This window comes from Typopeltis vanoorti, chromosome 25 (assembly GCF_054136105.1).
Source record: "Typopeltis vanoorti isolate ZY-2024b chromosome 25, IOZ_Tvanoo_1.0, whole genome shotgun sequence".
NCBI lineage: Eukaryota > Metazoa > Arthropoda > Arachnida > Uropygi > Thelyphonidae > Typopeltis > Typopeltis vanoorti.
In genome coordinates, this window is record NC_143573.1 from 11330914 (window position 1) to 11349054 (window position 18141).

The 18141-nt window shown below is 34.0% G+C and overlaps 1 long non-coding RNA gene across 1 annotated transcript in view; it reads right to left on the reverse strand.

Moving 5' to 3' along the window:
- LOC150092538 (uncharacterized) overlaps positions 1-10165 on the reverse strand; it is a 161822-nt gene extending 151657 nt beyond the window's left edge. Inside the window, exon 1 of the long non-coding RNA XR_016550499.1 lies at positions 10129-10165. This is a non-coding gene — a long non-coding RNA (uncharacterized LOC150092538). The remainder of the gene's footprint in view (positions 1-10128) is intronic.
- Between the last annotated feature and the right edge of the window lie 7976 nt (positions 10166-18141).

Here is an 18141-nt window from a genome sequence, read left to right on the forward strand (position 1 = left end):
ATTGTATCAAGTAGTTTGTTTTTTACAGTTGTCGGAAGCAAAAGTGTGTTGTCTGTATCCCTTGAAATGTATAAAATTTGGTATTGTGCAGTAATAAACTTCTTTGTAAAAGAAGGTTTAATGCCAAAAGAAATTCATTCGGTGCATAAAAGTTTATGGGCACTCTTCTCCTTCGTTTTTGACAATTAAGAAATGGGCTGGCGAATTTAAACATGGCCGTACCAGCCTTGAAGATGATCCATGTGAAGGATGTCCAAAAAGTGTAACAACTGCAGAAATCATTGATCAAGGGCAAGATATGGTATTGGATGACCGGCGAGTCAAAGTGCGTGAAATTATAGGCATTTCAAAAGAATGTGTAGGATGTATTTTGCATGAAGAATTGCAAATGAAAAAGCTTTATGCAAGATGGGTGCTGCGCTTGCTCACAGCAGATCAAAAATGCACTCACATGAAAATCTTTGAACAGTGCTTGGAGCATTTTAACAAGAATAAAACTGATTTTGTGCGTTGATTTATTACTGAGAATGAGACTTGGGTTCACCATTACACACCAGAATCCAAACAGCAGTCAAAACAGTGGACAGAAGCTGGTTGTTCATAGCCAAAGAAGACCAAGTCAGTTACATCAGCAGGAAAGGTCATGGCATTGGTGTTTTGAGATGCTAAAGCATTTTATTTGTTAATTATCTTGAAAAGGGTAAAACAGTAACCTGGGAATATTATTCCAATCTTTTAACCAGACTAGGCAAAAAAATTCTTGAGAACAGACCCTGTTTTCAGAAGTAAAAAAATCATCTTTCATCAGGACAATGCACCGTCCCCCCACAAAAGTGTTTTGGCAATGGGAAAATTAAGCTATGAATTATTGGAAATCTGTACAATGAATTTTTGGAACATCCACCTATTCTCCAGATTTGGCTCCCTCTGACTTCTCTCTCCTCCCAAAACTGAAACTCTTCCTCGCTGGCCAGCATTTTTCTTCAGATCAAGAGGTGATTGCAGCTGTAAAGGGGTATTTTGCAGATCTTACTGAGAACCACTACAGGAATGGGATAATGGTGGTGGAGCATCACTGGAATAAATGTATTAGTCTTAAGGGAGATTATGTTGAAAAATAAAAATAATTTTGACATTATAAATTCGTTTTTTCATTGCTAGGACGAGAACTTTTCAGACCACCCTCGTAGTGTTGAATACTATGGCTATTTCTTCTATTCCTTGATCATCATTGCCTGAATTTTTTGTCATTGCCTTTAATTTATTTGTAATTTATTTTGAAAAAAAATCAAATGTATTTTAAGAATTGTATCTTTCTTTATAGGAACATATCATGTTCAGAACATGAATATCCTGATGGTTTCAAAATAGAAAGCTGTTCATCAGAGCACTTAAGAAACAGTCACTTAGAACATATGGATTTTTCTTATGATAATACCATTCCTTCATTTAATGCAAAATATTTTCTTGAAGATCAACAGAAAGAACAAGAGCGTTGCACTCAGCATTTTTCTTTTGAGAATGAAAAAACTGAATATTGCCAAGTTGATCTATTTCCAAAAGAAGAATTTAGAAATAAAATTGATAGTATTTTCAGTGAACCTATAATATTTGCTCATGCTTATGACCACACAAAAAAATTCTTTGCAAAAACTACTCGAAAATACTCAGAAGATGGGCCATGTTTTGGATCTTCTAATTATAGATCATTGACATCTAAAACATTCCCAAATATTCATTCCACATTCTACCTCTGAAGAAATGAAATCTTTTTCAGTCTTTGATAATTCATCTGTAATGACTGCTTTATGTCCAAAATTGCATAGAATATGCTGAAATATTTATTCCATCATATTATTATTATCCAATAATATTGCCAATTCAATTTAAGAAATATATGATATTTGTTGCTCAGGTAACTTATAGATAAGTGTATATCATTTTGTCAAATCAAAACATACACTTTATGGCAGGAGAAAATACTGAAGATAAGTGATTCAAACTGGAGTTTACATATGACAATCTTGGTCTATTCACCTCCATTAGATGATATAAAAATATTGTTTTGGTAGAGATAATATGGTTATTTTACCATCATGAATTTACTTTTTTTTCATGAAGGAAATAGAAATTTATATTGTTAATTTAGCTTTCTCTAATTATCATAAATGTACACATTTGCTTTTATTTAAATATATTTAAAGAACTGTTAGGTATAATAATGGTTTCTTTTAAAGGTGTTATTGATTATGAAAGAGGAATTTGATTTAAGAAATATTACTTATTAGTCAGAATTTTATGATTTAATTAATATCTCTGTATGTGTTTGAGGCTTATATTTTCAATAACAATAAAAGCGTTGTAATGTGATATGTGTCAGTTTCTTCAAAAATATATGATATTTCTTTTTGAACTCATTAAGATGTATGGCCTTTCTAAGTATATGAAATGTCAATAACCATGTACTTTTTGTCTAATCATTAGGCTAATACCCTTGTTATACTGCATAGGGTTTGAACATATTGCAAGTATATTGTTATGAAGATATTATTATTATTCAGGCCTCCATGGAGTCAAGAGACTCATCATGGGAGGACCTTCCTAGGAAACACAAAGTCTATCATACCACTCCTTGAACTTATTGACCGTTCTTGCTCTAACCACACTCTCAGGTAATGCATTCCACGGTTCAACCATCCTCTATGCAAAGAAACCACCCCTCACCCTCTTGCTCACAGCTTCCTTTCATAACTTCCAGGGATGGCCCCTTGTCATCGCTCCTTCCCACCCATTCCACCAAGCAAAAGAACTCCCCAATGTCTACCCTGCTTCTCAACAGTTTAAAAGTCTCGATCATATCACCTCTCCTTCTTCTATCCACCAAACTCTGCAGTCCGCATTCCCTCAGTTGATCCTCATAACTGACATTGTAAAGTCCTGAAACCATCTTTGTTATCTGCCTCTGTACCCTTTCGACAGTTAATTTATCCCCTCAAATATTGGGGACCAAATTTGAGAACAATAGTCCAAGTGTGGTCTGATCAGGGTCTCATACAACGGAATGATAACTCTTTTATTTTATCTCTGCAGGTCAGCGTCCTTCTCAGTATTGCAGCAATCCTCTGGGTTACCTTCACCACCTTTGCAATATGCTCCCTGAATTTCAGTTTTCTATCGATCATCATCCCCAGATCTCTTGTCTCCCATACTTCCTCCAGTATAGCCTCTCCAATTGAGTATGCAGCCTCCCATCGATGTATCCCAAACTTCAAGACTTTACATTTTGCTGCATTAAACCGATTCCCTCATTCATTTGCCCATCTGTATTATTATTATTATTATGCTTTATTTAAATTAAGGGGATATTAATCCCACATTGTTTTAAAACCGAATAAGAAACCCAAAGATCGGAATCAGAGAGTTTCATGCTGAATATAGTAAACTATAAAAGTATCGGCGATTACTAGTGTGAGCTAATGCAAGTAGTCCTGGTATGTAGTACAAACTCGGGCAACACGCAGCAAAGGTGGTACTACGTACTAGGACTACTTGCATTAGCTCACACTAGTTAATCGCCGATACTTTTATAGTTTACTCTATTCAGCATGAAACTCTCCGATTCCGATCTTTGGGTTTCTTATTCGGTTTTAAAACAATGTGGGATTAATATCCCCTTAATTTAAATAATGTTTATATCACCGAAATGAAGCCTGTTGGCTCTTTATATTTAAGTAAATTATTATGTTTGTTTGTAAAAGTATCTAGGTCTTGAGATGTTTTCAAATACTACCAAATGCCAGCCATGTTGGCTGAGTGGATAGTGTCTCTGCCTCAACCAACAGGTTGTAGGTTTGAATTCCACTGTGACATGAATGCCTTTATGTTGTAAATAATTGGCATGAGATTATCACTCTGCTTATTCTGTACTTTTTTTTTTTAAATGCCTTGAAAAAAGTATAATGTTTGACTTCTAGAGAAGAGTGTTGAGTATTTAACTTTTGGCCTGCTCATGATAGTATTGTGTTATTGGTTTAAAAGCTTTTTGTGAATGGGATTGCATTTACATTATTGACTTTTAATAATGATTAATTAATCATTAAATCATAGTTTAGTTGGGAAAACATGATAGCAACTTATTATTATTATTATTACTTCAAACTTCCATAAAGTCAGCAGACTCATCATGGGGGGGGGTTCACTCATCCAACATTTATCACATCGAATCTTAAAATCATCAACACTTCCTGCTTTCATAACACATTCTGGTAATGTGGTAATTCAGCCACAGTTTTCACATGTAAAAAATTTTACTCCTGACATTATTATTATTATTATTATTATTTGTCACCTCCAGGGAGTCCAAAGACTCATCGAGGGAGAGTGTGCCAACAGCATCGAACGATTGATTCCCTTCCAACTACTAACCGCGCTCAAACGTACTTAACTGAGCCATTAGTAGCAGAAGATCTACCAATCGACCAACTTTTGCAGGCAAAAAAAAAAAAAATTAAAAAATACTTGTTATTATGTTGACGCCTTCTGGGGAGGGGGTAACCAAAGGCTCAAGGGAGGGCACTCTGCGACTCCCCATCTCTAGGAGAGCTCCAAGGGTATTTGCCGCCGGTGTGCAAACGTTTATTGGCCGCCCCTTAAAAAAATAACTAAAAGAAATCGCATGTAGCATTTACTACAATCAATAAAATAACAATTTATGCAAACCAAAAGTTACGTGTCTTATTTATTAAAAACACAGAATACATAGTTTCGTATAGTTATTTTTAACATTTTTTCAAAAACACAAAAAAAGAACAATTATTTCTTAATATAAACAAAGATTAATTGGACATGCCTTTATGTAAAATTTACTTCACGTGATTTTTTTTGTAGCAAAATCATTTATTATATCCTCCATATCTCAATTAGTAGCAATTTGATGTTCTATGCTAATAAGACTTAAACTGTTGAGTCTATCCTGTGTCATTGTACTGCGGAGATAATTTTTTATAAATTTCAGCTTTGAAAAGGATCTTTTGCCAGTTGCAACAGTCACAGTTATTGTTAAATAAATTCTTAGTGTTATTGACAAACTGGGGAAAACAGTAAGAAGATCATTCGAAAATATATACTCAAGTACCGAAAACGCGTTCATATTCGGATTAAGATAGATTAAAATATTTTCTATTTCCTCGCATAATTCCAAGGAATTTATATCAGAATCTTTACCATCTGTCAATTTTATCTGTATAATCCAAATTAGATATTAGCTACATAAAATAAATATTTGATTATTTAAATTAAGGGGATATTTAATCCCACATTATTTCAAAGCCGAATAAGAACCTCTAAGATAGAAATGAAAGTGTTTCATGCCGAATATAGCAAACTATAAAAGTTCGGCGAGTCCAAGCGTAAGCAAATACCTGGGTAGTACAATACCGGGCAACTCGTAGTAAAGGTGAATAAAGTTAGGATCACTATTCGTAGTATTAACCGTAATGTAAAACTCATCCCCAGGTTAATACTAAGAATAGTGATCCTAGCTTTATCCACCTGTACTACTCAGGTATTTGCTTACGCTTGGACTCGTCGAACTTTTATAGCTTGCTATATTCGACATGAAACTCTTTCATTTCTATAATTCACCAACTATACAGAACTTCACTGCTATCATCTACATGCAATGCAATGCAATCTACTTCCTGGTATCACCCCTAGTATTTTTTTTTTTTTTTGTCTGTAAATTGTGTATGTGCTCCACACTTCTTCACCTCACTCTTACACAAATTCCAGAGATGGCCTCTTGTTCCCCCCCCCCCTTCTATTTCTTTTTATAATCCCTTCTGTATTAATCCAGTAAAATCCTCACTAACATAAACATCTTTATGATATCACCTCATTTTCTCCTATCTACTAAACTCTATAATTTATATTCCTTTAATATCTCTCCATAACCAACATTCCAGAGCCCTGATATTGACTTAGTCATCTCTTGAATTTTCCCATTGTTTCCACATCACAATGAAAACTAGATTACCAAATCTAAGCACAGTAGTCCAATTGTCATCTGGTCAGTGTTTTATACAGTGGCACAACTACCTCCTTATCTTTACATGTCAGCATACTCCTTATCAGTGCCGCGCCGTGGGTAGGAGGCGCCCTTGTGCAAAACCTTTTTCAGCGCCCCCATAAAATAAGTTTCCATGAAAAATTTTTGCGAAAAATTTTACTTTGTTAAAAGTACAAAACAGTTTATACGCATTCATAAAAATAAATTTTATTTAACAGTAGTAGAACATTGTAATCACTGAAATTCATTGTAATCACTAAACATTACAGTCAGACCATAGTTTATATACGCCAGGATATTTTAGATTATGATGCTTAGGTTCCCATACATCAGTTCGGTCTCCCAAAAATTAGCAAAAGTCCTTCAAAAGTACAACATGAGGACGTTATTCACCACTCTTCCAAAAATCAGATCTCTTATAAGCCATCCTAAACCTAAGCATCATAATCTAAAATATCCTCCATATATAAACTATGGTAATGTTCCTTATTACAGTCAAACTAATAAATCTGTTGAACTTCGCATGGAGGAGCATAAAAGAGAGATCTCCTATAAAAGATCAAATGCTAGTGCCTTATCCAGCCATGTTCTCTTCTCTAACAATCCTCATGATAATTTTCAAGATCACTCAGTTTCCTGGGATAGATCTGTAAACATTTCCGTTGCAAGGATGAATTTGGAAGAAAGATAGTGGAATCCAGGGAGATCGTCCTTAATCCTGAACATTTGAACAGTAATTTGAGTTATAACATCCCTGAGAGCCATACTGCTGTTGTTCAATACTGGCGTTCTCGAGAGTCTACTACCACGCATACAATAAACAATGGCACGTAAATAGAACAACTGGAATTTTAACGCAACGTTTTTTATTTTTAATTATCTAATACAATTAACCTGTGCTTCTCAGTTTTTTTAATATCTTCAATTTTTTATTATTGTTTCTTCTACCTACAAAGATACCTGATGAAGGCTATAATAAGCCGAAACTAGTTGTATCATTAAAGTTTTCTTATATATATATATATAAGAATAAATAAGAATAAGAAAAAAAAAAAATATATATATATATTCAAACCCATATATATATATATATAAGTATGGGTTTGAAGTATCTAAAGACTATTGGAAGCATAAAATTCACCAGAAAGTGGTTGAGAATGAAAAAGCTAAAATACTCTGGGATTTCAAAATCCAGACTGACAAAAGCTTGGAATGTAATACACCCGATATCACAGTGGTTGAAAAAAGTGAAAACAAGGGTATTAAGTTTATCGAAATATCAGTACCAGGAGATAGTCGGATTGACAACAAGGAAAATGAAAAAATTACAAAATATCGCGATTTGCAAATCGAAGTTGAACGAATCTGGCAAAAGAAAACGAAAGTTGGTCCCATAATAATAGGTGCTTTAGGCGCCATCCCTAAAACATTGAAAAAGCATCTAGAAGCACTCGAGTTAGATGGATTAAAAATTGGGCAGCTGCAAAAGGCCGCTTTGTTCGGCACAGCTTTCATTTTCAGAAAGTATTTCCACAACTCATAGGCCGTTGGGTAGAGCTCGAATTAGTGGAATATAACCAGCCTTTTCTTAAGACTGAGGAAGCAAATCAGAGTACGAGACTTAAGATTTCGTACCAAACATGAACAGAGCAAATAAATTTAAACGAATAAATCTTTGAAATTAAGTTGTCTGCCTGAACTCTAGAATCGATATCTTTAGTTTCATCTTCCGTAATATCAAAAAGAGCCTGGTAAATTTCCTTGATATTATTTTTAAGTGGCTTTATTGCTTCTACTCTACTTTCCCATCTAGTAGCAGAAAGTGGTTTCAAATTTAAAACACGAATATGTTTTTTTAATATAGCCAAACGCTTCACAGATATTGAAAAATAATTACATAATTCCTGTATTACCCCCCAAAAAATTTAAGTTTCACATGATATCTTAGCTGCATCATTAATTACCAAATTTAATGAATGAGCAGCACACGGAATAAAAAAAGCCCTTGAATTTATTTCAAGAATTTTTTTCTGCAGTCCATTATGTTTGCCTCGCATATTTCAACCGTTATCATAAGCTTGGCCGCAGAAATCCGAAATGTTAATATTCAATAATTTTAAATAATTTTTTTATAAATTGAAATGGTCCTTGCCCAGTGGTATCTTCTACAGATTGAAACCCTCCCAAAAATTTCAATCTGCAGAAACGTTCATGAATTTCTGCTATATTTGTATCTTTATTTTGATTAACAAATCTAATAACAATAGATAATTGTTCTGTGTGGCATCCGGAGTAGCGTCAAGAATTAATAAATAATATTTCGCCTCTTTAACCATTTCTAAAATTTTTTGTTTTATAGTTTCAGAAATTATACGGATGATTTCATTTTGTATTTTATCACCTAAATAATGAGCAATGTTCCTTTTTTGTGATGTTTGGATGCGATGCAAGTGTTCTGCCATTATCGAATCAAATCTAGCGACAGTTTCTACTAACTTTAAAAAATTGCCATTATCATTTTCAAAAAGTTTTTGTGAAGAACCTCTTAAAGCTATACACTGTTTTGATAAATATTGTATTATGTAGATTAACTGTTCTATAACAGATTGCCAATATTTTTTCTCAGTTTCGTATAATCTTTGTTGTGTGCAATCAATAATGCATTTCTTAATCAATGACATTTTGAGTTCGCTGTATTTTGAACAGTTTTTAATGTGCGCGGAACTTGTCTCGTGTATTTTTAGTATATGACTCAAATGTTGCCAATCGTTACAACCGTATTCGTTGGGAATTTTGACTACCAAATATTTTGCAATAATAAAAAAAAAACCGAATTTCGCGATTCTGAATAAACTAAATGACTTCGTAAATGTTTTTCTCCATTTGCTAAAGTTCGATAATAGTATGAATCGGAAAACTTGCGGCCAGATTCATCTTTGGGAAATTCTTTATTAACTACTTGACGCGGGCAATGCTCAACTAAATAATCTCTAGCTTTGGTAGTTATATGATTCACCCAAGTACCTGGATCATTAACATTAAATTTAAAGTAAAATTTTAAGTTTCGTGTTTCGCTGAATCGAAATCCAATATTTCTTCTGCTGCAACTTCTGTAGATAATCCAGTGAGGCAGTTTCATTTTCGCATATAACATTTGTTTCTTCATAGTTATATTGTATCCTCTCTTTTTCTGTAGTAGAGCTACACGGAGTACTTGCTTCGTTAGAACTTTCTGTTCTTGGTTTTTTATGTGGTCCTGAAGTTAAAAATTTATTCAGCGATCCAGCCAATTTATGTTCCAGTTGTACTCGTTGCAATTTTTTTCCTGTTTTGTGCACCAGATAACTTCTTTGGCTTTTTTTCCCGACATCTAAGGGTTAACACATTTGGTTAGACTTTAAAATAAGAAGAGCGTTAAAACTTGTCCACCAAAATAAATAATAATTTCTGAAATTTTCCCTTAAACTTATTTTTTAACCCCTTAACCGACTATCATTTTCAAGGTGAATGGGCCAAGACTGATATTTTTTTTTTATTACAGAATTTGATTTTTCAGATGTTTTGAATAATAAATATGCATACATTTTAGGTATTTTTTGAAAATTAACGTGTAGCGATATTAGCCACTGATTGATTTCTCAGTGATATTTAATATTTTTTACATTCTGGTAATTGTTTAATAATTAAGAAATTTCTAGAATATTAAAATTATCTATTAAAGAAATTAGTAAACGGACCCCAATGTCTTCCAACCAGAACAAATATATAAATAAATCTCTTATTGAAAATTATTTATTTTCTAGACGTCTACCCAACATAACATAAAAATCTTTTGTTTTCAAAATAAGATAATTACCTAAAATGAAACAATTTAACTGATTTTCAAGCTTAGCAAAAATATAATAGATGTAGAAAGTACTTGCGAGAGTTGCCTCAGTCTTGCAATACATGAAGGCGCAAACTTAACATACTTGTCTTTTTGCTTACTTGGGTGGGAAAAAGGATTAAAACCTAGCTTATAAACTTGCTTGGTATCTTTAATATATAATAGATGTACTTACTTTACGTGAATAATAATCCAAATTCACAAAAAATTTACTAAACAACAATAAATATATCATAAAGCAAAAGGCAGCTGCACAGTAACACTGTTACTGTAACGCACAAAATGAAATGATGCAAAAATACAAAAAAAAAAAAGTATCAAGAAAGGGCCAATTGCAATATGTGTAAACAAACTTAGATCATCTAAAGACTTTTATACCCATAAATAACCTATGTTTATTAATTTAATTCGAGCCGCGTCAGCCTGACGCGTCGATAGTCTACTCCGCTTATATACGGGATTTTTAGCTATGGTCCCTCGGCTGATTAATATGTTTATAATTTATAAACTATTATCTTTAAAATTTTGTCTATCAAAAATCCAAAAATAAGTACACAATTAAAATCAAAGTCAAAAATTGTCCAAAGTCATTTAAACACAGAATATACACAATACACTCAATATGTTTCACATTCAAAATTGAAATGACGCTGAAAAAAATGCAAGTGCATATTTGGATAGACGCTATTTCGTCTATCCAAATTCGAAGCGGAATTTAAGAAAACGAACATCGTACTATACATGTTTCAGACTAAATATTTGGATAGATCAGTGTTTCTGAAACTTTAAATATCCGTGTACCCCTTCTTCAATTTTCATTATTACGAAGTACCTTTTCAAAATACCCTTATCAAAATAATAATAATAATAAATAAATAAAAATATATTTCATTGTAAATGTTTGTTTTATTTGAATTTCGATGTACATTTAAACAAAAAAATAAGATTTATTTTTATTTTAATATAAATATTTTGTCATCAATGAGAGGAGTGAAATTGCTTATTTCTATATCTGCTATATTGCTCTCTTTTGTTCATTTTATAAATCCAGTCTTTAACCAATGATCCATACTTAAGAATTTGAAAGCTAAAAAAAAATTACCGTATTTACTCGGCTATAACTCACACTTTTTTCCCAAAATTAAAGCTAAAAATCGTGCTGCGAGATATATGCGGGGATTTTCGGAAACTAAAGTTTTCAGGAAAAAAAAGAAACTGAAAATGGGTATGACTTACCAAGAAGCTTCTATTCTGTATCACTTCTATCCTCGAGAACGGTTTCCTTGTGTGCAATCAGTTATCTACTCAAATGGAGTCATCTTCTTCCCATTATATCACGCAAAAATTACCAGTAATTTAAGACTTGAGATACGTAATGAACAATCCTTGACAAATTACTAACGAGAAGTGAAAGATGTGCGCGATTGTAAGCCAGTAGAGAAACAGCAGTTATTAAAAAGTGCATGTGATTGATGTGGTATTAACAAAAGACTGCGCGACAAAAACAAAACAAGCTGACAATTGAATTGAAATGCCAATTCTCTTAAACCAATTTCCATAATATCTGAAATGCATTTACTATATATTTCTTAGTTTTAACACGTTCATGACGGGGGAGGTAGTGTCAAACAAAACCAATTGTTGCACTGACAGCATGTGGTTTTGCTTGAGTCTATACAGAAGTTTCTGTTGGAGGAAAGATGTGATTCATTAGTTAGTGTTTATATTCCCAGTTGTCCGTAATTCCACTATTTGTTGAGAAATATATTACACAGTCTACAAATGTCTGTGGCCTTATCCAGTGACATGATAAAACTGATTGGTTTTCGTGTTTCTGCAGTATAATGGCTGTTGGGGATAGCGTATTGTTTACTGCAGAGAGCGAGTTATCGCTCCAATGTGAAATTCGGGGCGATAGAGACTCGCAATTTGAGTAGGAGAATTCATGCATAATATAATTTAATATATACATATATAGACTATAAAAGTTTATGAAATTCACATCGTATGATACCTTATGGGTTGTTTCCTTAATATCTAATAAGTGGGTTCTAAAATGTTTAGTTTTAGTATATATGACTATAATTTTTTTATTAATAAAATATAATAAGCACATATTTAACTGTCAATGGGAACTGGTGCCTTTTTAATTTGGTAAACTAAACGCTGTATTTTTGTAAAATATCTTGTTGCCGTAATACGGCTGAACGAGCACTCTTATTAAGCAGCGCCGTGAGGCACGCTGCCTCTATGCTACATCCTGTCAACGTTGCTGGCCAAAGCACAGCAAAAGAATGAATTCACGGTCTGTCTTAAATTAACAATTTCCACTAAAAATATAATAAACAATTGAGAATATTTATAAAATTTTCGCTGAGTCGATGCTTACTCTGTGAAATAAAATCTGTGGTAATATTGATAACATTTCACTTCAAACAAATTATAATAAAACTGGTGATTTTTATCAAGTTAAAAATATTGTTAGATTATTAAGAATTAATAATTATTTGACTGATTTAAAATTTCATTTTATTACATTAACTATAATTTGTAATTGTGTAATTTATATAGTACGATATAATTCAAGAATAAGAAAATGTATATATATTTTTTATTATTTCCCATGGTGAAATGGCGCCCCTATCTTCAAGCACTCTTGTGCGGCGCACAATCTGCACAACCGCATGGCACAGCCCTGCTCCTTATCATAGCAGTAATGCGATGTACAGTCTTTGCAGCACTTGCAATTCCTCTAAACTTACTCCAGTGTCAGTCATCATCCTCAGCTCTTGAATCTCATCCATTTCCTGAAACATTGGTACAGTACATAGCTTTATATCTCTGCACTCCAAAATGCAACACCTTGCACTTATTAAAAATACATTCCCCACTCATTTGTCTTGGATAAATGTCTATTCAAATCTTCCTGAAGAGAATTAACATCAACAGTGCACCTTATAATTCTTCCCAACTTTGCATCATTAACAAATAAATTAAGCGATAGGGGTCAAAGAACAGAATCTTGGGGCACACACCACTGGCTACTACTTTACTTTTTTTTTTGAGAGACCACTCCATCATGCAAAATTTGCTGGTATTGTTCAGAGAGTCAATCTCCAATCCATTTAACCAATCTATTATTTATCCATTCCTATTCTCTATGGCTTGTATAATAACCTGCCATGAGGAAATCTATCAAATGCCTTGCAAATTCTCAGAGTATCATTGTATATGAATCTTCCTTATCTGACACATTTACCATCTTAACATAAAATGCAAGTGGATTGCTTAAAAAAAAAGGACATATTCTTCATAAATCCATGCTGACCATCATAAAGAATCGTGTATCCATCAACCTGGTCTGGCTGGATGCTATTTATGATTGTCTTTAGGTGGAAGATGAATTTCATTGCCTGGTGAGACAGCTATCCCACTTATTAGAGGAATGATGTAGCTTGGAATAGTTTAATGTTTAGTCTCTAGAGGGAGGATTCTAGACCATGTAAAAATAAATAAAAAAATACAAATATTAAAATATATATAAAAAATTATCAAAAAAAAATCAGCTAACGCCTTTTTATTCTCGTATACAGGGAGTAGGCGAGGGCCGTTTTTAGACCTATCTAACTTTTGGAGATTGAGTGGGCAGTTCAATCTCCACTGGTACCCAATCAGAGATAGCTGGCCCAAGGCTACCACTAAATTAAGTGGCACGCAGTGAAGAGAGACGGCTCAATAGTTGCCGCCATCTCGTGGTCCCTAATCCTAACACTCGTTTTTAATGTCTGAAATAATGTGGGTTCTACGGTGGATTTTATTGAGTTTACGGGACGAAAAATCCGCGTTTCCGGGAGAAAAAAACCGCTTGCCCGTGCCAGAAATCGACTAACTCCGGAACCGGTCGAAAAAAGGCTTAGAAAAATTTCTTCTAGTCGCCGACTAGATTCGAAACCAAGAAGTCTTCCTTCGTGCGGTCAAGCGCCATGGTGTGCAAACGCCACATCCACTGAGTATATTTTTATTAACACTAAAGCATCTATGTACAATCAAAATAAATATATATACAACTATTTACAATATATACATTTGTACATAGAATGCTTATTCTAATTGACATTTTGATTTACATTTCTTGAGGCTACTTCTACTGAGGTTATTTGTATCAACAACAGCAGCTGTGTACATTTAAAAATAAATATATATACAGCTATTTACAGTTTGTACATAGGCTGCTAATTCTATTAGGCATTTTCATTTACTCGTTACAATATACTTATGACACCTGTTTTACAATCACTGTTTAAATAAGATACAACATCACATGCTCAATTTCTATTTTCCTTATTATCCTATTGAATTGCTTGAGCTGTTATTTTTGTTGGTATATGTTACATCGTGATTTCAGTCTATTTATAAGTTCCATTATCAGATCAGTCTATTCTCGTTTATATATATATATATATATATATATATATATATATATATATATATATATATATATATATATATATATATATATATATATATATATATATATATATATATATATACATATACATACATACATACATACATTATTATTATTATTATTACTACGGGCTACGGGATACATACAGTATACATATGTACATCCATATACACCCACCCACACACACACACACACATATACATATATATACATATATATGTTAGCATTGACATTTTCCATATGTACAATTCGTTTTACATATATCTTCATTTTATATCTTTGTTCACATATTTTGGAAGACTATTTTATTAACTTAATTTAAATGCACATCTTATTCTTAAAATACATGCATTGCTTATGTTTTTATTTACATTTATATATGCATATATTTTGGTAGTATCTCTATATCTCATGCAGATTTAATTTTTTTGTAGGCACTCTTATTTTTACAAAAAGAATTCCATCTTGCTTTAACATTATATTGTTTGCTTAACTTAAGAGGTAAATCTGTAGTTTCTTATATACAAAGTTTTCTGAATTGCAGAATTAGTTACAGGTCTATAAATGGATAATATATTCTATTAACATTTTGGGTTATTATCATGTTATGAACTTATGTTATCTGCATTTCTTACAATTGATATTTCTACCGTCCTTGTGTCTGTATATACAAGAACATATACATATGTCTGGTAGTATATCTTAATCTACATATTTATTACTAGACTAGTACTGACTTATCTTAAGGAGTAATTTGCTATTTACTTTTTTTTTTTTTTTTTTTACACAATTAGATATACATATATACATACATACACATACATATACATTATATATATATATATATATATATATATATATATATATATATATATATATATATACTGTATATATATATTTACACTTAGCTATTTTTTTTTTTTGGGTTTTGATTTCCGGCTTTTGGTGATGTTAGGCGTAAAATTCATTTTTGCTCTCTTTACTGGGGTCTATTACTATTACTTTTATTACGGGCAACTCCAGGGAGTCATTAGACTCATCGAGGGAGGCCCCAAATCATATTCATCACAACTATTTGACATTCATACAGTATCTATCATACCTCGCCTTAAACTCATTCACTGTCACAGCATCCACCACAGATTCAGGGAGCGCATTCCACTCATTCACTACTCTAAAAGTAAAGAACCCAGTTCTAACACCTTTACTAACCACACTTTTGCCCAGTTTCCATGGATGTCCCCTAGTCCTCCCACAACCAGCCCTGTTCTCAAAAATATCTTCTGAATTAATTTTATAGAAACCCTTCAGTAATTTGAATGTCTCAATCATATCTCCCCTCCTCCACCTATCAACCAATTTTTGCAACCCACAAATCCTCAACCTGTTCTCATACGGTTCATTCCACAGACCTGCTATCATCTTGGTCACTCGCCTCTGGATCCTCTCCACCTCCTCCCCATCAAGAAGAAACCTAGGTGACCAAATCTGAGCACAGTAGTCTAGATGGGGTCTTATCAAGGCTCGATACAGAGGAACAATAACCTTCTTGTATTCTTCAGCAACCAAGTGATTTGATGAGCTGTTTTGGTCACTTTTGCAATGTGTCCCCTAAATTTCAATTCCTTATCTACCAACACTCCTAAATCTCGTGCCTCATCAATTTCCTGGAGCACGGTTCCACCAATGCGGTAAACTGCCGCCAATCTTTACACCCCAAAATGCATAACCTTACATTTTGCCACATTAAATTGACATCCATTCTCCCTAGCCCAGACCTCCAATCTATCCAAATCATCCTGCAAAATTTTGATGTCATCTGCATTCACTATTGCCCTACCCAACTTCGCATCATCCGCAAACAAATGAACTGTCCCTCTCAGATCATTTCCTATATCATTTATGAACAAATTAAACAGCAGTGGTCCAAGAACAGATCCTTGTGGCACACCACTAGTCACAGGCCGTCTTGTGTACTCTACTCCCGAGTAAACCACTCTCTGATATCTCTCCGTCAACCACCCTCCTATCCATCTCACCAACCCTATGTCCATTCCCATATGCTGCAATTTACTGATTAGAATTCCATGTGGAATCCTGTCAAAGGCCTTGGCAAGGTCCAGTAGAATCACCGTAAACCCATTACCCTTATCTAGTTCAGCCGTCACTGTGTTATAATACGTGAGCAAGTTACTGAGGCATGACCTACCCTTCACAAAACCATGCTGTCCCCGATACAGTATCCCATTTTCTTCTATCCAATCTTGTATTTTCCTCTTGACTATTTTCTCTAAGACCTTGACAATGATTCCTGATATGCTAATCGGTCGGTAATTTACAACAGCAGTCTTGGAACCACCTTTATGCAGTGGAACTATTTCCCCCTCTTTCCACCCGCTCGGGACTAACCCAGACCCGAGACTCAAATTAAACAAAATGGTCAAGGGTACTGACAATTCTTTAGCTGCTTCTCGTACAACACGAGCTGGTATACCATCCAATCCCACAGATGTATTGACATTGAGGTTATGCAATAGACTACTCACCTCCACTTCATTAACCACAATTCCCGTATAATCTACTGGTTTATTCGTTTCTGCAATGTCACCACCTGGATGATACACTTTTGCAAAGTGCTCACTCAGAAACTCAACTATCTCAACTGATTCAGTTACCTCCCTACCATCGGCATTCTTTAAAATCAATCTGCCATGTACATTTTTCCTTTTACTTGTTACATATCTAAAAAACTGTAATAGGATTCTCTTTAGCCTGCATGGCCAATGTTCTTTCGTAATCCTTTTTTGCTTTTCTTACCACACTCGTCACCCTTCTGGCCTGTGCTTTATACTGTTCATGTGCCTGCCGGTCACCCTTCTCCTTAAATTCCCTCCATAGTTGTTTCTTTTTTTGCAACTCAAGCTTAATGGTGTTATTCATCCATTTAACCCCTACTTGATTTATTATTCGGACTCTAGGTATACAGTCAGCCATTGCTTCATGCAAGCACTTCTTAACTACCTCCCATGCACTGTCAACTTCTAGTCCTTGCAGTTGTACATGCCATGGCACTGAACCAATCAAACTCCTAAGCTTGTCATACTTTCCAGCCCGATAATTCCACATGTACCCTGTCTTAATTGAAAATTCTACACCTTTAGCCACCTCCCAAGTTAAGACCCTATGATCACTCTCACCGATTGGTGGCAATGTGGTCATATTTGTTACAGCCAAATCCTCAGATGTAATTACTAGGTCAAGCACTCTCTGACGCCTAGTATTTTCCATTACATGCTGTCGCAGATAGTTATCCCTTAATAACCGCATAAAATCCAGTTCCTTCCTCCCGTGTGTCCTCTCCTCACTCCAGTCAATGCGACCATAGTTGAAATCTCCCATAATAATCACCCTCCTTCCACCCATTTCTTCTATTTGCTTGTGCATACTGTCACCACCATCTTTTCCATCACCTGGTCTATAGCAGCACCCAATTGTATATTTAGTTCTGCTAGCCACAATCTCACACCAAATGGCCTCAAATGTGCTCTTTTCTCTATCCTGCAATTCAACTTCTATTCTCCTTGGCTGGAGCTCATCAGCTATCATCAACAATACTCCTCCCCCCATTTTATTCTCTCTGTCATTCCTGAACACACTATACCCATCACATTCAATCCCACTAGTTATATCATCTACAGTCAGCCATGTTTCACTAATACC